Below are 23979 nucleotides of genomic sequence, written 5' to 3'. Positions count from 1 at the left end.
GGGCAGGCATCCTGACTGGAGTGTCCCACCGACAGCAGGTAGCAATGAACTTTCATCAGCCTCCGAGAGTGCCCTAAAGCAGATATGTCATGCAGGCTCTTTCTTGCAGCAGCAAATAACTACCCAGCCAGATACACGCTCTGTGCGAATATATCACCTACGCATGTACCTATTGAGGTCCCCAGGTACAACCAAGCAGCAATGAAGCCAGGAGCAAGTGGGAAGAGACGAAGAACTTTATCTACTTTTGTGACTGCTATATGGGGACATCACGTGGAAAACTTAGTTAAGTAGACTTATAATGATGAGTACTCTTTTTTTTCCCCTGATATCCTTAAAATAGTATCTTTCCTGCATGTTAAGTTTCCACATGGTAGACATTTAATTCAGACTAATTATTCTAGTTTAAAACTGGACTGTTTGCATGGAAAGGCATTCTTGTAGTGAAGTGTCTAGACAACAATCTAGATACAATCTAGGCACAACAATCTAGAATATAATCATTAAGGAAATGTTCCTTGCATTTAGGCTCCCTCTGAATTGCATTCAAGTTGTCAAGTGGATCTGAAACAGCAAGAGGCCAGGTACCGTCCACGTTCCACCGGGAACCTGTGGCTGTGTCCTACAGCATCACAGGTTTGACTGGAAGGAAAGAAAAACTCACACTGTTACAGACCCAAAATAAATCTATTTATACCATGAGCCCAGACAGAAACTGCCCAACAGCATTGGTTACTCTGACAGTTAAAGGAGCATTCTGCTGCTTGTTTGCTTCAATGTGCAATTTATCACTTACAGAAACATGCCTTTGTAGCACTTTGTGAGTTTCTGTTGTCTGTTGGTTTTAGACAGCCATCACGTCATACTGGTGCCAGGCGTTTTTTGCCACCAGCACGTGTTGGTTCGATGCCTTTGATGCCCTTCTGGGCCATCACTTGTTGCCCTTGTTGTCTTAACTGAGGCTAAGGGCCGCTCTGAGGTCAGGTATGCCAGCTCAAGACTTAAGATCATTAGACAACAGCCTAAATGTTAAGCAGACTGTCAGTGGAGTGGGAAAGAGCAAACTGCCTCTTTTCTGTAAGCCAGGGAATTAACCGTTCCAACACAAATAATATACTTCTTTTTTCTTACTTGCTCAGCCTTTTCTTTTCTGCTGTTACTGCTAATAGACAGATGGCGCATAAGGAGTGGTAATGACTCACTCGCAGACTCCAGCACCATTTTTTTTTCTCCCCCAGCCATAGAACTAACTGTGCTGCTACAACAAAATACGATTTCGCTTATTCGCCTGAGAAAAACTGCAACTGCCTGAGCTATAATATCATGCCTTTCTAGCACGCTAATGCATCCTGACTGAGGCCTTTTATCATACTCATAATAGGAATAAAAAAGAATAGTTGTATCACATAAGGGGAAAGCACTTCGTGTAATGGTGATGTTTTTCAGCTGTTACCGTAAGCATCCAGGGTGAGTGGTGGTGTGTTTGTACAGACAGGGAGAAGTCTCGATACTGCAAAAACCTTCTGGGAGCTAATGTACTATACGAATTTCCTAGTATCGCTATGAATAACATTTTGCCTGCTCGGAGTCAAAGTGAGTGCTGTCTTGTATGAGTGTATTAAGCTCCTTAGATATTTATGCCACTCAGGTAATCTCTCAATATCAAAATTTCCAAAGAGCTCCCTTATAATAAACTGATTTGCACTTGTGGACATATTTTTTTGTGTCCATTTCTTTTCTCTCTATAGGAAGACTCAAGCAACAACTTAGTTAGTAAAATAAATGGAATTATTATGGGAAAACAATTGCTTATTTGATCCATTATGCTAGGTCATGGTAAGGTCTGCATTGCTGTAGGATTTAAACAACTCATAATCTTGAGATTATTATCCCCACAAACCTTTGAAATATATTGATATCCCACACATTTTACAGATAAGGAAGAGGCAGGATGAGGTACTTTGAATTAAAAAAAAAAAAAAAAATTCAACACTGTTAAGTATTTGAAAATCAGAAAGTAATGTTGCTCAAGATAAAGATGATTGAATCTCATTTAACAAGACTGTGGTATTCACGTGTCACACGTAGCATTTTCATGAAGAGTTTACTGCTGGTAAAGAAGTCATTTTCAAAAGCATTAAGGAAATTAATGAGTTACTTCAAAGTGTTTCAGAATTATTGGAGATAGACTAAAACTCAGCAGCTGGGCAAAATATAAGGGAAACTTCTGGTACACAGTAGTTTGTTTATAAATTTTTCTAGAAACAAAATCGATGCCAATGTGAAAATTGTTCTCTAAAAGTATAGAGGGAGCTATATGGTAAAGTAGAAAAAATGGTTTACCAGTTTCATCTGTTACCTTTTCATATTTTGAACTGGGTTGTTAATGATCAGCCACGTAAATCACAGGTTACTGTTGTGACTTCAATGGTTTGGGGTGAGGTACACAGGGTAAAAGGTGGCAGCTACTATGGTAAAATTTTAGCAGTTTAAAATGTAGTAGGTATGAATAACTTTTTACACGCAACCCTTCCTACCTGGAAAGAAAACTTCGAGACAGGGGACGTCAGCAAAAAAAAAGAAAAAAAAAATCATGTGGAGTCTTGTTTACCAAATAAGAGCTGTAAGACAGGAAAACAGGGCAGAGACAGATTACATATGGAAAACTATATGCAGTTGACAGATCCTCCAAATATCAATAAATCCTTAAGAATCTGGTTTAAAATGCACTGTGCTTGGGTATAATCCTGCCTCAGCCAAGGATTCTGAGACAACTTTGAGGCACTTCTCAGCCATTATTTTCTTTTTTCCACAGTCTTTCTCAGTGGACAGGTTTCTTTTTTTTTTTTTTTTTGCAGTGGTTGAAGAGATCTAGTTCTTAATTAGTATATCAGTGGGGATTTTGCAGGTGAAACTTTTGCAATTCACACATTTGTCTTCTTCAGGAGGGTTATTAGACTAGAGCACAGATCATTTGTCTCCTTTTGCAGGTTTTTGACAAACGGTTCTTTGCTCCCTACGGGAGTGTGGGAATTGTAAGATAGGCAGAAAATTGCCCCTGCCTGAGCGAGTCTGGGAGAGAAGGAATACATTTGCAAACAATCTTAAAACAACAAGGCAAACTCCAATTTGCAACGTTTAATAAAGCATGTGAAATTGTAGAGGAAAAAGAGAAAAGGAGCTTTTCTTCATAGGCCATTAAAAAGAAAAATGATGGCTTAATCTTGAAATAATTTACCATTGCTGCTGACATTGCTGCACCCTTTCTGAAAACAGAACATTTGGGTCTTTCTCACCCTGAAGCTATGAAGGGTAGACAACAATTTATTTTCTTTTGTCTGGCCTTACTGCTGGAGAAATGGGTCCTGCTGATGGGTACCTTTTTCTTAAAAAAGGCTCACTAAACCAGTGAGATGTGATGCCTATGCACATTGTGCTTCTGGGATCCATCTTCTCAGTTTACCGGATCTTGTCCTTTGATATCTCAGGCATGAGCAGCATCTGCCAGCTATTGCAACAGCTTCTATAACTTCAATCAAAGTTCTTGTTGCTGAAGCTTATGCAATTTACTGTTCTATTTCATCACAAAACTGGAGATGGGATTCATTAACAAACCTGCTTTCCAATAATTCAGTGCCTGCAAATAATTCAACATTATAAATTCACTCAAGTCCCTAATTCCTAAGGAGGAATTGTCTCACTCTTCGTGGTTTGTGTATGTTTTAAATCCGTCCTAACTCTGGGTTTCACAAATGAAACCCAGGGATGATGGCTGTCCTGCAGAAGCAGGGTCAGATCACTCAGAGACAAGTAGTGTTCTCAGAATTCTGCTTTTGCCACAGTATCTACTCAATTTGAAGTCAATTCATGATTGTTTTTAGTAGCAGTAGCATTAGTTACTAATGCAGATTAGTCTACACTTTGTGTCACAACTTCACTGATGATCCCCAAAGAAATGTGCTTTCTTTCTGCTTCCTAACATTGCTATTCACATGGCTGGGTTGTGTTTTTCCAGTACAGCTTTGCTTCTTTCTCCATCCATTGTTGTCTTCCCTACGGGCCATTCACTGTAAAAAACTGCAGGGCAATTATCACAACAGTAGGGTCTGAAAATGAATGGTAACATAAGATGATGTAATGGAAAACTGCTTTATAGACAGCTCCTGTATCTCCACCATCAGACAAATACCTATATTTGACATTAAAGCAGTATGTTTTGTGCTGGTTGAACATCTGGAAGGCAGTATCTTTTTCTTCATTAAATTATGCTGAAGGAACTTTTGGAGGAGCAGTAAGTCCATCGATGCTTGCGTGAGCTATTGCATGGGGGTCCTATATTTATTGCAGGCTGCCATGTTACCTTCTGCTTGGTCATTGAAATCACTTGACATGAAGTTTTTATCAGCTATCAGAAGGTTGTTGACCATGCCATTTATTTAAGCAAAGAGTTATTCTGACACTTTTAGTCACAGCTGCATAAATGTTGTGATGATAATAGTAGAAAATTTTATCTCTTAAAGTGGCAACTGATGTTTTATTCCCTGGAGCAAACTGTCAGGATTCCTAAAGGTCTTATATTAAATTGCAAATCGAGCACCATTGAATTCTAATCTTAGTTGCTCATGTTAGAAAGTGTAGTTCTGAGCAAATATGCATTCAATTAAGGCTATGTTTTGGATTTTTTCATCTAAGAAAATAAGCTTTTTCAATTAGTTCAAAATTAAATCAAAGCATTTCCAATCCAGTTTTCTGAAATACAGTCATAAAAAAAATAATTCAATGTCCTATGTACTCTAGAGGCTTTTAATTAATACTGCATTTTCTGTACACAGAAGGTTGCATATTGTTTGCCTGCTAAGGAAAAAAAGCAGCCGATGACCCAATAACTCAAGTCCACCATCCTTTTCATTAGCTGCTGATCAGAAACGCTGGGACTCCTTAACATCAATCCCTAAAGCTATGATTTAACTGATACAAATTCAAAATAACCTAAGTTAACCCTTTGTGGGCTATTGCACAAGAAATACCTCTTTCATAATATATATTTAACTCACAAGGAAGGCATATTTTAAGTCCTCTCTACCTGGTCTGCAGAAGAATGATAAGTCAGTTTACTGAGGAGTCATTTGACTTGCTTAGTCCTGAATTTTCCTGTTTCCTCTCCAGGGTGTTGGCCATGACTGCAGCTACCACAGAAGAACATGATAGGACTTCATTTTGAGAGAAACTTCATGATGGGAGATTTCATTTTTGAGACACAGCAGATTTCTATAAAATCCAAAGTGGCAGGAATAGGAATCAGCAATTATCTTTTAGTACAAATCTTGGGAGCATAAGTTCAAGCCAGGAGATCACAGGAGGTCTAAAGCATACACTTAAACCATGGTGGAAATGTTAAACTTCATGCGAGTGCAGGGGGAGCTTGCAGAAGAAATAATTATTGACAAAAATTTAAGATGTGCAAGCAAAGCGGACATGTTTAGAAAGCTCTTTCCTGTATTACAAAGATTTCAGTCAAGAAGGAAGTCACAAAATGTGGACTGGAGCTCTTAATCATTACATGACACACGACCCAGTACTTGCTGTATTGCTCTCCCACCCTCTATCCCAGCTGCCAACGCTAAATCTCAAGATGTGATTTCCCCCCCCGTTCAGTAAGACGTCTTTCCAGGTGTCTAAGTAGGCACTGGCTATGTCCATATTGTGGGGAGATGTCCACATAGCTGAAGCACCTAAAAATCATTCCTGTGAGATCGTGGGGTCGGAGGGAGCCTACAGTGTAGTGTGTCCCTGTATCTTCTCGGTGAGCTGCTTCCACATCTGCTAGTTCAGCTATAGCAAAAGCTATAAAAATGCATTACACTGAAATCAGGTAAGTTGTACAGTCGAATATTAAGTTGCAGAAGCAATAAAATTAGATGACGTATACATGGTAATAAATCCTTCCACATGATTTTGGATGAACTATTACATACACACTGTAGCTACTTCAGCAGCCTAAAGTGGCTCTATTTGGTTTGTAAAGGCAATGTGGATATTCATTTATGTAAATAACAAATATAATAAATACACCTCTTTAAAAATGAGGAACTGATAGTTTCATATATGCATTTTTCCAGGATATTTTAACTTCTTCAATAAAACTTCATTAAGATAACATATCTAAAAGTAGGTGCAAAAAAGATTAAATTAAGATTTTTGTCCGTTGACTTGCACCAGTTTCAACACAGGCCTATTCTCAGAATGATTATTCCTCTACACAGTATCAAGAATGAGCTAAGCTCTCCTGATTGCATGCTATTTTAAGTCGCATATAATAAAGAATATGTGAAATCCCAGAATAAAGCTCAGATCTAATTAGCACACTGATTTTAGTGTTGAGTTCATTTTCCTTTCGGTTACAACTTTCTAAATGCTCCAAACCAGATGCATCTCATGATTCCTCTCCCACTTACGAGAATGCATATAGCTCTTTACCACTCTCAATTGGCACTTTCAGTCACTCTCCTCGATGCCTTCTCATTAGAAGCGCACACACAACTCCAGTGTGGATCTGACCAGGAAAATCAAACTCATTTCTTTCTTCCTCCTGCCAAATAGCTGTTACCATTCCAGGCAGCTTTGCTTTCCACACTGCTACAAAATCAAGACCGTTTCCATATTCTTGATCAATCGGTGTCTCACAGAATAAAAGCATTCAATACGAAATACAAGGATGTGCTCTTCTAACAAAAAACTGCACAATATCTCCAACATCACAATTTTTACTAAAATGACAAGGTTTCTTTGCAGCTTGGGGTGCCTCTTGATGCATCATAATGTTACAGTAGATGGAAATGAATAAAAAATTGTACTCCCTCAATACCTAGGGTTTGATTTTGTGTTTTTATTGGGAAAATATTTAAAGTTATCAACTGCAGATGTCCTTTTCTACTTCTGCAATCACAAAGGATTGTAGGAATCCTTTAATGCACTCCTTAGTTTAGCTTCTTCCAGGCACCTCTTACACTGCCCACCCAAATAACTCAGGAGAGATGTAAAGTTATGCCTTCTTAGGAGGAAGTCCATTATTAGCTCGCTGAATGGGGGGGAAAAAATGAATGTGCCTTGACAATTGCTTATTAAAAGTGGTCATATGATGGGATCATTGCTCCCATCCTCTGATAACTCGCCAGCTGGCACTACCTTTATCTCCAAAATAAAATCCAAACTGCAGCAGATACGTATTTCTAATCAGCACAGTAATTCAACATCCTCCCTATTTCCCCCAGGACCAATTAAGAAAAACATCAAAAAGTGTAGTGACTTTAATTAGCCAGTTATTCAGCATGTTTTTATAATTAGCCTGCTCTGTAACCACCACCCTCATCGCAACTATAATGATGGACTAAATTAAGCTATAGATATTGACCATCTTTAATTAGCAATTCCAAGGCAAACTGGATTTAACCAAAATCTAGTGGGTCAATGGATGTGACTGCAGATCAGTAGAGCCCTACAGCAATCTGAGCTTGCCTTCACTGAAACCATAGCTAGGAATTTGAAATGGTCTCCGTGAATTAAAACACTACAATGCACTCTCAGGAAGACAGTATAAAAATCAAGATTGATTTAAGAAATCCTATTAGTAAATGTAGAAATGCAAGATGAAAAAAAGAATTCCTTTGTGGAAAGAAGTATATGACTCGTGTGTTAAACAGTAGATTATTTTATTTGTTGATATCTGTACTGTTAGCACTTAAAAGCACGATGAGCGAGTCCAGTCACACAAACATGTTCACATCCAGCATGAGGTTCAGGACTGACCACTCCCCTGGTGCCACATTCATGCTAAGGAGCATTAACATTTGGGAATTTTAGGAGATACATCAAAGCTTCAAGCTGAATCTTACCAAATCCCACGTAATGCCAGCGAAGTCGGAAGTCAGTGCTGAGACATCATAACTACCCCTACTAACATTAATGAGACCTTTTATCCTGAGTCCTTTAAGGCAAAGAGGTGTCAGTTTGCACCGGTTTCAGCTGGGAGAGGGTTAATTTTCTTTACAGTAGTTTATATGGGCCTATGTTTTGGATCTGTGATGAAAACAGTGCTGAGAACACAGGGATATTTTCGTGATTGCTGAGCAGCACTTGCACAGAGTCAAGGCCTTTTCTGCTTCTCACACTGCCCCACCAGTGAGGAGACGGGGGGTACAGAAGTTGGGAGGGGACACAGCCAAGACAGCCGACCCCAACCAACAGATATTCCATAAGGCATCATGATCAGCCATAAAAGCTGGGGGAGGAAGGAAGAAGGTGGGGGGGGATGTTCAGAGTGATGGGATTTGTCTTCCCAAGTAACTTTAGAATATGGTTTCACTGTGAAGATCTGCACAGTAGACAGTAGGCATATAAATCAAGAAAATAAAATACTATTTTATAAAGCAGAATTTCTACTTCTCCAAGAGACTAGAGATACTACAGACCCAGATTTTATGGATTACATTTTCCAGAGGAAAACCACAGTAATACGCACACACCTAGCAGTCCCACTGACATGTTAAAGCGCTTTACATTTCTATTCAAGCACAAAAATAAAAGAAAAAAAATATTTGTTTACAACATATTTCACTGTAGCTAACTCCAGGACAAAGTTACACACAAAATGCATTGCTAGGAAGGACAGTCAGGTGTTCCCACTTGAATTTGCCTTTTGGAGTTACCAATTATTTTGTTGGGTTTTTTTAAGTGAAAGTGGTACAAATAATGGTTTATTATTAGCAGGTGAGTGTATATTGCATCTTGAAGATCTTACACCCTTGACCATGTAGCTATAAAGAAATTTTTCTCTTACAAAGTTGTAGCTCCTCTCATTCCAGATGACCTTCATTAATTTTGAATAGGAATCTTGTATCAAAACTCACATGTGTTCATGTTTGTATTTGCAAATTGTACAGCCAACACTGAGGTATACTAATCAGCCAGTAGTAATTTACATGCAATTACAATACTGACAAATATTGAACAAAGTCACAAAGGATCACCTGTAAATGCACATTTCCTCTCAGACACTGATAAGCATTTAAAAAGAAAATAAATAGCAGATCTTATCTTTCAGCAAATATGAAAATGCAAACTGATGCAAGTTGTTTGCTCCTGACCGAGGAACGTGACAGCCAATTCACTAACCTATATTCAGAAAACAATACTTAATTTTATAGGCTTTTCACAAGGAATGCATTTGAAATTTCTGTTGCATCAGTATAAAAATGGGAATGAACACCTGTTTCTCAAAGCACTTCAATCAGTTCTTATTTCCAAAGCTAACATCTCTGTCTATCAAAACATGAAGCCTAGAATATATTAGCAAAATATTAATTATGGTTTAAATCCTCAAACATATTTCAATACCTAGCTGCCACCAAAGTGGTAATAAGTGTCATCCCCTAACAAAAATCATTGTGTAGCAATGCTTGAGGCATACATGTAGTAAGACTATTCTATTATTTATTAAGGAAAATTACTAAAATTAATGACATAAATCATGTTGTGTGGAAACCAGTAGAACACAATATACTAACAGATCAATTCTCTAGTGCTAATTGGGAGAGTAACACGATATCAAAGCCAACTAAAAACCCCTGCATCACTATTAAAACCATCTGAGGCTTGTGTATTAAATAATATAGATGGATCATAAAGACTTTTTTTTTCTAAACATACCATGAGTTTTCATGAATCCTGAAGAGACTTCCCAATAACCAACCAGAAGGCTTTATTTCAGTAATATGAAGTGTTTTCACACAACTAATATGAAAAGCTTTTAACAATCTACATTCATCTAACCTGGATATAAACTCTAAATTGTTAGTGATGGTTTACTGACATATGACCATTGAGCTCTGAGAAAGAAATTATGGTAGTGATGTGAACTTCAGTTTTTCCTTTCTGGCAGAGAGCTGTTAAAAATGCTTTATTACATGTGTTTGAACAGTGTAGTGTCCCAATCTCCCACAACCACTGCACATTATCCTCTCTGTTCCCCCATTGCCTTAAAACAGCAGTTAGAAGTTGATGAGAAATATCTAGGAATAATAGTTAAAGATCGATTAGAAACCCATGCAGCTAGGAAGACTAAATATTTATTAAAATAACAACCATTCAAATAATAGTTCAAACTTCATTACTCTAATACGTTCTTGAGCTTCTATTTTCTGCCTCTCTTCACTGTAATTGCAAACTGCAATAGTGACTGTGAATGTTTCACACTAAAGTACATAAAAAACAAAGCTTTTCCATGACAGTGACAGTGGTTGAGATTTTGCAAACAGATTTGAACCGTGTTATTTTTTAGTTGCCTGCACACTTCTAAAGTTCTTTTCTAGTGTAAAAAGACAAAAATATCCCATTTAGCTAAATTTAGCTGGGACTTACAGCATGTGTCCAATCCTTTCCCCTTGCAGTCAGATGGACAAGTGGCCATAGGGGTGATGTTCCTCTTCAGTGGCAGACCTGGAAAAGAAGAGAAATTGGGAAGCTGGGTGTGAGGTAAGACATGTTTTTGCAGCAAGAACAGGGCTTCTTTTTGGAATTCAGTGCAAAAAGCGACAGTTTCTGTAAGTAGATGTGGCCACTATAGGTCAAAGTGGAAGTGTCATGTGGTAGTAGAGCGGCAGTTATGGATTCTGTCCACGTCTGCCTTGGTGACATGCAAAAAGTGTGCAACCAGTGTTGCTCAAACACATAACCCAAAGGCCTATTCTGACTCATTTAAAATGGTAATTTAAACCAAAACCTGATGGAATTAGAAGCCAACAGATCCAAGTTTTGACATCTATAAACACGAAGGGTAAAAAAATAATTCATGAGCATAGCACCAAAAGGGCAAAAAAGGGAGCAGCTTTGCTTTGAATGTGACACACAAAATGTTCAGAAACCACACAGCTCATGATATTTAAAATTCAGCAAGATAACATTCTTCACCAGGGGGAAAAGAGTACAACCGCTAGGTTTACGCTAACACGGTTACCTTGTAGTCAGGCTGCTTAGCGCTCGCTTAAATGGTTCACTGGGCAACACACAAAGGGTTTATGCAGCTGTCAGACTGCGTTGACTGGGAGAAGCCTTCAGCATGCACCGAGGTGGCATCTCAAACTCATGGCCCCTGAGCTAGAGTGAAGCTCTTTGGGACTGTGTCAGCAAGATACATGGAGGCCACAAATCCTTCTCCACATACATCCAATTTGGGCTTGGCATGTTGACATGGCATTTTTTTCCTTGATGCTTTTCTCTCTGTACATTATTAAGGGGTGATAAGATCAGCCACCTCCTCCAGCCATTCTGGCCCAGGACTCCTCTTGGAACCCAGTATAGACCAGTACTGCCCAGTATAGTCCACCCACAGGACTCAGATCACACATCAGCACTGACAGCCACATGCCCTCCTTCTCTGGGGCACCGACAGGGGGTCACTAGCACAAGCACACCCCCCCAGACTCTCAGGGTTCACAAGCACACACACGCTCATGGGTCTCCCAAGTCGATGCCCCTCACTAAAAAGACTGAGAAGACTATATTCAAGCATTAATTCTTCATTTTCCATGAAAATGACAGCGTTCTTTAGAGCAATAGTTTTGAACTATTTGAGAAGTACATTCACTACAATACCTACAGAAACTCAGTCTGTCAATCTGAACAGTGATCCTTTCTGTCTCGCTGACCATCTTTCTATAAAACATACCATTAAAAGAATCTTTACTGCAAACAGTTTAAACCATAAATGAGATTAAGTTTTTGATGCTTATTTTACTGAAGAAATGCCTTGTTGAAATATATCTTGAAATTTTAAAAGAAAAAAATAATCAAGGCATTTTATGTTAAATGGTGGGGAAAGAGACACTTGACTCTCTCGCTCTGTTTCTGCTTAGCCTTTCGTTCTTCCCCTTTGTGGGGAAAAAAAGAAAGAGTTGGAAGAGCTGAATGCACAGAAAATTATTATGTCATCAAAACAAACTTTATTTTGTTTAATAAAAAATAAGTAAAACCACTGTTTAAGGTAATCATTGGAAGAAGTAGGCAATAATTCTGAATGCTTTTAAGATGTGAAAATGCACAGCTGTTCAAAATGTTATCCTAATGTTAGGTTGCTATAGTACTCCTCTATAAAGGTTTCTTATAACCCTTCTTATAAACAACAGGAGCACCTCATAAGCCACGTAGCAGGGCAGGCCTGGGGTGGTATTTATTTCCATAGCAGTCACTGATGGAAAAGCCACAAGAGATACTTCAGCTGATACCCACATCTCAAAACCGAGAATAAATACGAATCCTATTGTCAATGGATATCCTTTTCATGCTTTATGCATAACCCACATGCGGAAATGCCAACTACCTGCTGTTCAGCAGCCTTCCAGAAAGTTTCTAAGGGAAGCTCTCATCTTGATGAAAGAAGGTAATTTTGCAGTGATGATCTGGCCTAATCTTTGTATCATTGATCCCCTAAGGCCAGCTCATCCACCCAGATACACAAAAGACAGTACTATCGGCAGAGTACTCATTTTTTCTGGAATGTGTGGAAGTTGAATGGAAATTGCTACTTTATTCTTTCACCTAATAAGAATGCTTTCAGTGCTTGTAAAGGGCACTAGCACAGGGCAACAAGTGATACTGGTACATCAGGTGATCAGAAACGTGACATGCATAGACATCCTCATCTCTCATCTCCCCTGATTTTCATTCCTCAATTCTTCATTGCAATGTTTCCTTTGCCCTCCCTCCCTCTCCCCCTGAAAAAAAAAAAGCAAAGGATACTGAATTTTAGTCTATTAGCAGCATAATGTTATAAGCAGACTAAATTAAGAGGCATTTGTGGGCAACTTCAATTTGGGTCTTTTATGACAAACAAACAATACTTCAAAAAGTACATTAGGAAAAGTGAAACTATTTATGTAAGTATAAAGATGTCAAATGGATTCGGCTTAAAGAACTTTCATATTTCAAATCTTTTTTCTTTTCATGCCCAGCAATTTATCTCTGATCTTTAAAACCCACTGTATTTCTCTTGCTGGATCTATACCTTAGGGAAAATATGCTAATCAACGTGCTTATGCTTCCCCATGTTCTGAACTTATTTCCCTCTGTCAGTTCCATGCATGATTATAATTCAACGACAAGAGAAACAATTTAAAACTTCAATTATGAAAGCATTTCTTTGTTAATTCCCTCCCGGCTAAATGACTTCCTCTCACACTAGGAAGTTAAACATCTGACAGCATGACTGAGCTTCAGGAACTTCAATTTCCATCCACAAAAACCTACTTTTCTGACTGCTTTTCACAGTGTAGTTGGAATTTTTACTGATTTGCTACCTCTGTTACTTATAGATTCAAGGATCCCCGAGATAATCAACCTGTAGCCAATATTCACATCTAGGCCAGACCTCTGACTCTTTGTTTTAATTGACTTTAGGTTGCATGCATTTCATTAACTCAGCAGGTGAAGAATATAAACCTTTTGTTGGGGTTGTTCCTTTGGTCAGCATCTAGCTCACTTGGCTGGTGAGACCAAGACAGATCAGAGCAGTACAGCACAAGGCTACTGGAAGGATTAGACAATAACAGTAGGTTGCATTTTGTGAAACAAAATATTCTAAAACAGCTCAGAAATTGTCTCTATCAATATTGCAAGGAGAAAATCAGAAGGTAGAACACAAGGCGGAATGAAAAATTATGTAATTGTTACCTTCATATAGGTAAAATTATGTGCCATGATGACAGTATTATAATTTAAATACAGGATAAAAAGTGCAGCAAGTTGACTGGGTTACTTTTTTTCTTTCTTTTTTCTCTAAGATCATACCCAAAATATCCATAAAAGAGAACAACGCAATTCAAAGGCAAGTGCTAAAAAAATAGGAAATAAAAATTATCCTCATTTATTTACTCACCTTTATTTCACTGTTGTAAGTGGATACTAGAGCACAACTTGCAACAAACACAAAATTTACATGCTTTCTGCTAAGAATATTTAACTTTGATTTAAGGTAATTTGTTTTAAATCCTAATGAGATTGACATTTAAAGCAGGTTCCTGCCATATCTGTTGTTTCTGGCTTCCCCAAGACAAAATAAATTGTGGCAGGTGACTCATAAAATGAGTTGACCTGCCAGGGCAGAACAGATACTCTGAAACGTTCCATGTGAAATGATGTTATTTTTGAGATTTATTGGATATAGTAGCAAGTTTTTCACTACTGCTTGATTTGGGCCAAGGACAAGACATGGAAAAGACAAGGATTGAGGCTCCTGTGTGGAGACAAAGAGGAAGTCAGACAAAACACCGGGAGGCCTGCATGGATAAACAAGGAGCTCCTGGACACACTCAAACAGAAAAAAGCAGCCCACAGAGGGTGGAACCAAGGACAGGCAGACTGGGAGGAATACAGAGAAATTGTCCCAGCAACCAGGGATCGGGTTAGGAAAGCAAAAGCCCATAAATAAGAAGCACGCAAGCCTCTTTTTTTTAATGCCACTGTCATCTATAATAATTAACTTTATGCACTATAAGGCACTTGGCAAGCAATGTCGTTCTCAAATCAGCAAAGAGCACATATTCAAATAATAACTGTTTTTCTCTATCTAAAGATGCTGTGTTCCAGTTTAATCTGATTTCAGTTTAAATTCATGTCCAGCTTATGTATACTTTTTGGATTTGTTTTTTCTTTTTCTTACATGAATTGAGTCAGAGTCATCCGTCTGCACAAAATCACACCTTTAAAAAGGAGAGGATAGAAAAAGAAGCTCAATGGATGACTTTTTCAGTGAAAAATAATCAGGGAAAAACATCGTTTAAAACATGTAAATCTTACATGTTTTTCTATCGGTATTAAAATTGATTAAATTAATTAAAAACAGTGATTTCTCTTGACTGAAGCATGTTGGGAAAGTCTTGGTTACCAAAGCACCTTGATCCACCTCAGGAAGATCAACTGCTAAGATAAATGCATTAAACAGAGGTGTGCTGAAAGCAAACAAAATTGCAAAATAAAGAAATCCTTTGTCAGAGTTTACAAGCTCAGAACGACATTAAGCTTTGTATACAATTTGGCCCAAGGCTTAAATACCTGTATGATTACATACTGGGGTTAGAGTTCCCAGTGAAGCAATGTTGTGTATCTGGCAGCATTTATATTGATTTTATCACCAGATAGCTGCAATGTGACAACTGATGGATTGTAGGGAACACACTTCGTTAACTCTGTATGCCTGTCTCTTGCAAGTAGACTTTTTAATCTGCTCACTTTCTAACACTCCATTCAATAATTTCTCTCAAAAACCTGTGTGTCTGGCTGATCCTTTAACAGTCTTTCCAAATGGGGAAATCAATGGTACTAAATACTCATGGACAGGGATGTAAATAAGCAGCTATAAATTTATGTATATACATTTTAAAGTATTTTTGATCCAATGACAGAATATAGGAGCCTGCATTTTTTTGTGTTGATGATTAATCTTCAAAAAAAAATGTATTACTGTCTCCACTATTTCAGTAATATATTTAATTGTAGTTTGCTTGAAGAGAAGAAGAAAAGCAAGCAATTGAGGGTAAAAAATTATTTACGTTTAAGGAACTTGAAATTACATTCTGCACTTCGTCAGATCAGTTGTAACCAAACTTTAAACCAAAGAAATGAGCACCAGAGATGACAAATTAATAATCCAACTAATTGGCAACATTATCATGTTTTGCCAGGCATTGCCATGACACTGGGAAAAATTTCAAATTAGAGGCACCTGGTGATGAAACAGACCTGAGCCATTTTCTATTTCTAGTTTATGTGTTTTTGCTATTTGAAACACATGCATTTAATTGCTTCAAACAGTGGGACTCCAGCATTATCCTGATGACTACTGAACTGTTAAATTGATCAGAGCACTGAGAATATGTATATGTTTTTAAATCAACCTACTGGCAAATTTCCTTTGCCTTAATGTTTTCCCATTACCCTTAATTAAAACCCTTTTCTTATCCATTGCCTTCCAATTTACATCACTAAACCCCTCTCTTTCTCATCTTGGTAGTGCCTCTAAAATTTACAAAAATTAATCGCTCCTCAAGCTTTTAAACACTTTGGGCAAAAGTCACTGCACATAATTTCACTGGGAACAGATGGAGCTGCACCAGGAATGAATTTGGCTGCTTACGAATTACTGAGTGACCTGAGGACTAAACTATTTAGCACAAATGCAGGCTGGGTGAAGAAGGGATTGAGAGCAGCCCTGAGGAGAAGGACTTGGGGGTGTTGGTTGATAAGAAGCTCAGCATGACCCAGCAATGTGTGCGTGCAGCCCAGACAGCCACCCGCATCCTGGGCTGCATCAAAAGGCCAGCAAGGTTAAGCAAGGTGATTCTGCCCCTCTACTCTGCTCTGGTGAGACCCCACCTGGAGTACTGTGTCCAGCTCTGGAGTCCCCAACATAAGAAAGACATGGACCTGTTGGAATGGGTCCAGAGGGGGGCCATGAAGATGCTCAGAGGGCTGGAGCATGTCTGCTATGAGGACAGGCCGAGAGAGTTGGGGTTGTTCAGCCTGGAGAAGAGAAGGCTCTGGGGAGACCTCATAGTAGCCTTCCAGTACCTGAAAAGGGTCTACAGGAAAGATGGGGAGGGACTCTTGACCAGGGAGTGTAGCGATAGGACAAGAGGTAACAGTTTTAAACTGAAAGAGGGTTGATTTAGGTTAGACATTAGGAAGAAATTCTTTCCTGTGAGGGTGGTGAGGCACTGGAACAGGTTGCTCAGAGAAATTGTGGATGCCCCATCCCTGGAGGTGTTCAAGGCCAGGCTGGATGGGCTTTGAGAAACCTGGTCTAGCAGAAGGAGTCCCTGCTCATGGCAGGGGGGTTGGAACTAGATGATCTTTAAGGTCCCTTCTAACCCAAACTATTCTATGACTCTATGTATTCTTGTTTTGCAAATATGATTTCTCCAGCAATATCAAGAAAGATAAAGAAGCAAACCCAAAGTGTTAAAGATGCTATAATCTCTGTGAGGCATAGCCTCAATTCACACGTCCACAACTCCCAGTGACAGTGATGAGAAGTCTGCCATAGATCAGGGATAGTCATAAACCTGTGTGTATTGGTTAGTTGAAGTATCTATTTATCTAAATATTTGATGTTTTTTCCCTACAGACATTTTTACGACCTGGTACGTGTGTTGGAATAGAATTATTGCTGCCTTATTTTAGTTTTATGCCTTTGTAATGACATTAAAAGCAACACTTACTCAACGTAAAACTAGAGAAAAAGTGATGGTGAATCAGGCCCAATTCACTTTTCTGTAATTGTGCTCTTAAAAAGCGGGGAAGTATTCAAGGATGAAAGAAGCAAACAATTGCAAAAACTAGTAGCTTTCCCTAAAAGATCACAATTTCTCTTCTTTCGTTTTGGGTTTTGGTCTATTTTTTCCCTCTACAACATCTTGAAAAAGATTGGCTTGGAAACATAAAAACAATCTTCTTGAAAGCTTTACTTTGACAATAAAATATATATATAATACAATTGCTGGAAAAGCAAAATGACAGAGAAGAAATATGCCTGATTAATTTTAAAACATTAAAAACAATCAATTGAAAACCTTTTAGAGCAACACCTTCTGATGAAACATAGCATTTTACAACATCAAAATAGCCTGTAGATATATTTTTGAACTAAGAAACATGGAAATGTTCTTGGTAAACTGCAGACAAATTGCTCTGAGGTTCTGGAAACACAGAACTACACTCGTTATAGAAAGGACTGTGTATTACTCGATCTGGTCCAGCAGAAGGAGAAAAAGTGTGACATCTGGCTTTGTGGGCACTTAAGCACATTTCCCTCCAAAAAGCTGTCAGGCAAAACCAACTTCCTTTTCATAATTAAATTACATTATATATACTGTTGAAGAGTCATCTCTATTGGTTCTAAAACATAATGAATTGTTTTGAAGGCCCAAAATGCTGTCATTTTACAAAATTACACGTTTTCCACTTTGTACTTCACTGTTATTTGCAAAATTAATCACAGGGAAGATCCTAGCTTTACTCTGTCACACAAAAAAATTCCTGTCATTTAAGCAAATGGCTTGCTAGAATTGATTTATAGATATTATATAATGTAACATAATGACACGTAACAAAATTTCATGACACAGTGAGGTTAATTTGAATTATGATTTGTTCTCAACTGGTAGGCAATGGGAAATACTTGTGTTCAGGAACTGCTGCAGTATTTTACACCAGCATTTCAATGAACTGTAGCATTCTGAAAATGCAGCAATTAGTTACCTGAATATAGAAAGCCTGAGTGATCTAATGGATTTTAAAGGCATGTGTTCTTTAAACACAATTACTACAATACATACTGAAAATCTACTTCAAAGCAGTTAAAAAGGTAGCAGCTCTTCAGACAGAGTTTCCTCTCATTTTTTTTCCTGTCTTCTGTATATAAAAAAATAGTAATTGGTAAGCAATTAGCAAGCATTTTTATACTTGGATCTGTATATTTGTCATTTACATCATTCCAGCAATACCTGTGACTTAGCAGATTCTGTGATAAAGTATTTGGTGATACTACACACCCACAAGCAATTGGGGCGTATTTTATTCTTTAAACAAGGGATTTTGGTAGATCACAGAATGATGCATGAAATCTGATTCAGAAAAGTAATGTAATAAGCCTTTAGAGAAAGAAAGAAGAAAAAAACCCCAACAAACAAGACAAGTCCTTTTGAAAATGGCAGATTTCCAGAGGTCACTCCAAAAATAAAGAATCAAAACACTACTTTTCACTATGTTCAGGAGAGAAATACTGCAGAAAGAAATGTTTCCGCAGCAAAACTTTCAACAGAGGATCTGGAAATCAAAGTGGATTTGAATTAAAAAAATGCTACAATTAATTCTGAATTGAGCATTTGGGAAATTTCCCAATGCTGTGAAATCCTCCTCAAGCTGATGTACAGTAGATTGTGAGTCTTTGTATTACATTTCCATTATCCTTAAAAAAATACAACTTTTAATCAGGTCATAATATCAGAACATTTTTAAGAGAGGATATTCAAATTCATACAGGAATAATTTCCACAGGCCTGATACGACACAACAGCCTGCATGTCTTTTACATCATTGAAAGTCCTTATTAACTCACTTCAAAACTCCACAGAAGGAGGTTCAGATTGGGCTGGTGGCAAAAGCAACAGGGATGAGGAGAGGAGGGTTTGCCAAGAGGGAAGGGATGCTGGAATAGATATCCCCATGGGTTCATTTCTCCTCCTTACAACCTATTCTTCTACTGATTTGCAAGTCTTTTTCACGTAACTTACAACTGTAAATGTGAAAGCAAAGTAATACTGATTTCAGTTAGGTGCCAAGAGATCAACAAAATACAGGTCCTTAAAACCTAAGGAACAGTGTGAAGCAGTCAAAATAATAGGGAGAGGTCAGGTGCAAAGAGATCCAGGTTCTTTCTGTTTCAATGTTAATACCCTAGAATCCGTAAGAGATATATAAATATTTCATTGGAGACTGAACCACTTAAAGTTGGAGAATAATGACAGGGTCTCTACCACAAGAACCTGCATGGGTTTTTTTCAAGACATTACAATTCATGTAATGTTTTAGATCTAGATCTAAGAAATACCTACATGCTGGAACTCAGTAAACTTCCACAATCATAAAACTGGTGCTGCAAATGGAAGCAGACCCTGAGAAACTGTTAATGAATGTAATAAAAATGGCAAGAACTTTGAGATCTGGGAAAAAAAAAAAAAAGAGCTCTTGTCTTCTTCAATGTTTAATTTTCCCTATAACTGTTTACAAAATAATCCAAACTTTACATTTCATTGTCACTATCATTTAAAGGCTTTGCAAGATGAGATGGAGTCTCTGTCTACACTAAATAAGACATCTCTGAAAACACAGCAACGCAGCACAGGGGGAGGTGAAAGCCAAAACAAAATGTGAGGTCTGAAAGACAGCCTCAGCCACTGGCAAGTTTTGTGGCTTGTTTGGCTTTTTCTCTCTTTAAGTACTAACCTTACTAAATGTGAATTATATGAGGACTTCATGCCCTTAACAAACAAATGAGTATGAGAGGAAGAAATGGAAACCAGGCCTGGGGGAAAGTCTGATCTCTAGTTCCTAATAGATACACAGAATGCAGTGCCAGTATAATCAGACTGAGTCTCTTGGAGAAGAGAGATGTGTGGCACACCAATTACCGACAGCAGGGAAAATTGAAAGAAATTACATTCAGGGGAGTGTGAAATGTGAAATTCAAGGAAATAAATTAGATGTTGTATGACCTCTAGTGTAATATGTGGAGAACTAATACATTTAACCTAGTTGTAATCATGTCATAGCCAGACTGCATTAGGAACTTTTTCACTCTCTGTCTCTGCTTTCAACTTTTCAAAATGGAAAATAAGACAGCAACACGGGCAGGTCCAGAGCTGGTTCTGGAAAGTGAAGCTGCATAAAGGAGCCAAGCTCAGAATTTGCTAATCATGCACTACTCAAATTAGATATTAGGGTCACTGGAGATTTCCTTGAAGATGACAAAAGACAATACATCTACTGCAAAATAGCATACATTACATCAGCCAGCAGACTACAGCATCTACAGAGTAAAAATTATCTGTGTGGAAATATCTTTACTAGTATCAGAAAAGGGGAAGAAGTGGTTTAAATTGCTTGAAGATATGATCGGAGAGCCTTAAGTATAATAAGACTTCTTTAAAGAAAGCATGGATTTTGGCTATCATCTGTCTTAAAGGCGGCTCTAAAAATGGTAAAAACTCTGAATAGAGAGAAGGAAAAGACTTTGGGAAGCATCTGATGGTGTGATCACACAAACTTGGAATGTCTCCCTGATAACTTGATTTAAGTATTTCAAGACAGTTTATGTCTATTACTTCTTGTCCTAACCATCACAGGCTTGGAAAATAGTGTCTTTTGCAAAGAGGAAGCCTTTTATTTCTTCTGGTCTTCAGGGTGCACAACTGTCATTCTTTCATTTTTTCCTCCTGATTCCTGCAAAACAGTCTGCTTGTGCCCCGTTCAATCCATGTTCAAAATATGGTTAAGACTATGCAAAAATGACTTTCAATAGATACGAAACACATCTTGAGATGGATTTCTAACATTAATATTAATTTCTGAAGGTACCTGTTGGAAGTGGCATGTACCTTGCGAGGGGAATGTGGGGAGGAGTTCATAAAAGATGCCCTATTTTGTGATGCTGTGACAATGCACAAGGATGTGTCTTTTGTCTGCGGAAATCCCCATCAGGAACAGAAACAAAGGCTTTGCCCCTGCAGGGAAGTTGTGAAGGTGAGTGGCACAGCCCAGTTGCCTCAGAACTTATTTGTGTGTCACTAATTAGCTTAGTTAATAGACTGTATACAATCACTTCAAAGGCTTTACTATGTTAATGGTGGTTGCTAATTGTTATGTATATGTCTGGCTCAAAAATCAAATTTTGAGGACCTGTACCTTTCAGAAAGGCTGGCACAAGTGCACCTTAGTGCTTACTAATTAGAGGCTCAACACTGATAAACTAGACTTCACTAAAAGACTTTCTTGGCCCTGAATGATTCTGAGCAGCCTGGCTCGAGTGGCCTGTTGTATTTAACTAAACTTTGCTTGATCACACTTAAAACAGGTAAAAAAAAGCAATGTTTCTTGTTCTCATAATTCTTGCATCACAAAGATATCTTTTCTGACATTGGAAATATAATTTTCCTAAGCACATTGTGCATAATTTTGAAATAAATTGTATCTAAAATATATCACAAACGCACACAGTATTCAAAGGATTTCCAATTACTTTTGCCTGAATGTCTGCTTGTATTATTTGGATGAAGCATGATTATCAAGTTAATACATCTTTGCGAACTGTTTCTTCACAGATAAGAATGTAACTTTGGTCTTGAATTTGGAAATTATGCAGATTGTATATGTCTGTCCCTTTCCTTGTACCACACTGCTTTTTTTAATTAAAAAAATCAACTGTCACCATCAAAAAACAGACCAATTCACTCATGCAACCCATTCATTCTTCCATTTCTCAAAGCCCAGTCTTCACAACAAACTCTTCTCCTCTCAAAGGTATACAGGCTTTCATGTCCTCTCTGGAGATTTACACAGCGGCACTGGGTTTGGCAATGAGGTGGGTGAATGGTCTTCCCAACTCCCAGCAGCAGCTGCTGCACTGGTGCAGGTTACCATCTACTGCTGACCCCAAGGATGTGGGATGACCAAACTGTCCCCCTACCCCAGACGTGTCATCAGCTGTGTTTTGTCCTGCCCATCATTATGGGTCCTTTTGTGTGTCTTGGGCAGAGGTACAGGAATCCTGAATTCTGAAAAGATGGGAAAATCCATGACTTAACTAAGCATGTCTCTCTGAAATAATCTGTTCTCAGATCTATTTATTTTTATACCATATTTTTATGTCATATAGCAAGTCAACTTTGTTTCCTCTGTGTACTCTTTTGTACAAACTTATCCTGGTTTGCTGGCAAAACACAATTTAACACATGACAAATCCAGAAACTAATGTATCTGTGCTTCTGTGTAACTACCAACCTCATTTGGAGCAATTTAGCCTGTCTATAATCTTGAATACTGATGTACAAACTTCACCCACTCACTGATAATTTTTTTCTTTAGCTTTCAAAAGTTCTGTGGATAAAAATCAAAATATTTTTCTTCTGAAGACCATAACAACACTGTTTTCACTAAGATAAAGGCAGCATCACAATAAAGTAAATCCACCAGGGAAAATAAAAAGATCAGCATAGAGAAAAGAAAGAAAAGAGGGCAAGTAAAAAGTACAAGATCGCGTTGAAAGAGGGCTGGAATATAAAATATGGCCAGGACATGGGAGACTATAATTTCACTGCAGCCTACAAATGGAAGAAAAACATCAAGCTTCAGGGGTAAGAAGAGGCCCTTAAAAAAAACAAACACAGAAGGAGCTAGAAGCAAACTTAGCTCATGGCAAGATACTGTCCACTACATCATTCTAACAATGGCAGTTTCTATTTCTAACTTCTGTTGTCTAATTTGGAAAATCTGCCTTTTAACGTGTTTAAACAGAACTTTAGCGATGCTAGTGAGTAACTGATTTTCTTCATCCCATGCAAAAGAAAGATGATGCTCAGAAGCAGCTTCCATGATCCCCAAAGCTGTTGGAAACGCCCCATGATGCACGAGGTATGTTGTAGGGACTCTAGGAGACAACACTGGAAGAGAAATAGCCTTCTGAGGGAATGATAATTAATCTGACAGGCCACTTGGTATCCAGTGGTGAAAGCAAACTTCACTAATTAATCAGTGTGACATCCAGAGGTCATTCACCAGCTCTTCATACATCTTTGCTTCTCTGAACATGAAGGTGAGAAAATGCATGATGAAGTTGAGTATGATGACTTCCTCCTTAGCACTGACCTCCGCGGAAACATGCTGTTAAAAGGCTGTCAGTTGTAGTTTCAGTAATTTGGACTGAAGAATCGACAGTAGGTGGTGCTGTCTGTCGGCTCATTCCTGCCTATGCACTTTATTTCCAGCCAGAGAAAGTGTCTGTTCTCAGCACATTGGCCTTTCATCAGAAAGCACAACATTCTTCGGACAGAGTCACAGAGCTAAATGTCTCAGTAAAATAATGAAACAGCACAGAGAAAGTATCACAGCCTGAGACACATTTGCATTAAAATTTGGAAATCCTCACACATACTGTATGGTGCTCCTTTCTGGTTCTAGGTTTGTCAGCAGTCTACCTGTAACAGCAGCCGACCACGTGGATTTCTCCCTCTCTTGCAGGAGGCTAGTCCATCCCAGCTACAGGACTTCGCCTTTGTCCTCGCTGAATGTGCTGAGATCCCTCTCAGCCCATTCCATCAGCCTGTCCAGGTACATAACAACTAAGTGAACCGCTTTTGCGGGTTTCGTGTTGTTGCT

General features: G+C 38.3%; 1 long non-coding RNA gene across 1 annotated transcript in view; it reads right to left on the bottom strand.

Moving 5' to 3' along the window:
* LOC134520188 (uncharacterized) overlaps nt 1-23979 on the bottom strand; it is a 36203-nt gene that overhangs the window by 7827 nt on the left and 4397 nt on the right. Inside the window, exon 2 of the long non-coding RNA XR_010072371.1 lies at nt 10417-10494. This is a non-coding gene — a long non-coding RNA (uncharacterized LOC134520188). The remainder of the gene's footprint in view (nt 1-10416; nt 10495-23979) is intronic.

Source organism: Chroicocephalus ridibundus, chromosome 8, assembly GCF_963924245.1.
Source record: "Chroicocephalus ridibundus chromosome 8, bChrRid1.1, whole genome shotgun sequence".
Lineage (NCBI taxonomy): Eukaryota > Metazoa > Chordata > Aves > Charadriiformes > Laridae > Chroicocephalus > Chroicocephalus ridibundus.
The sequence above is the reverse complement of the archived record's forward strand: the minus strand, read 5'-3'. Positions and strand labels throughout refer to the sequence as shown.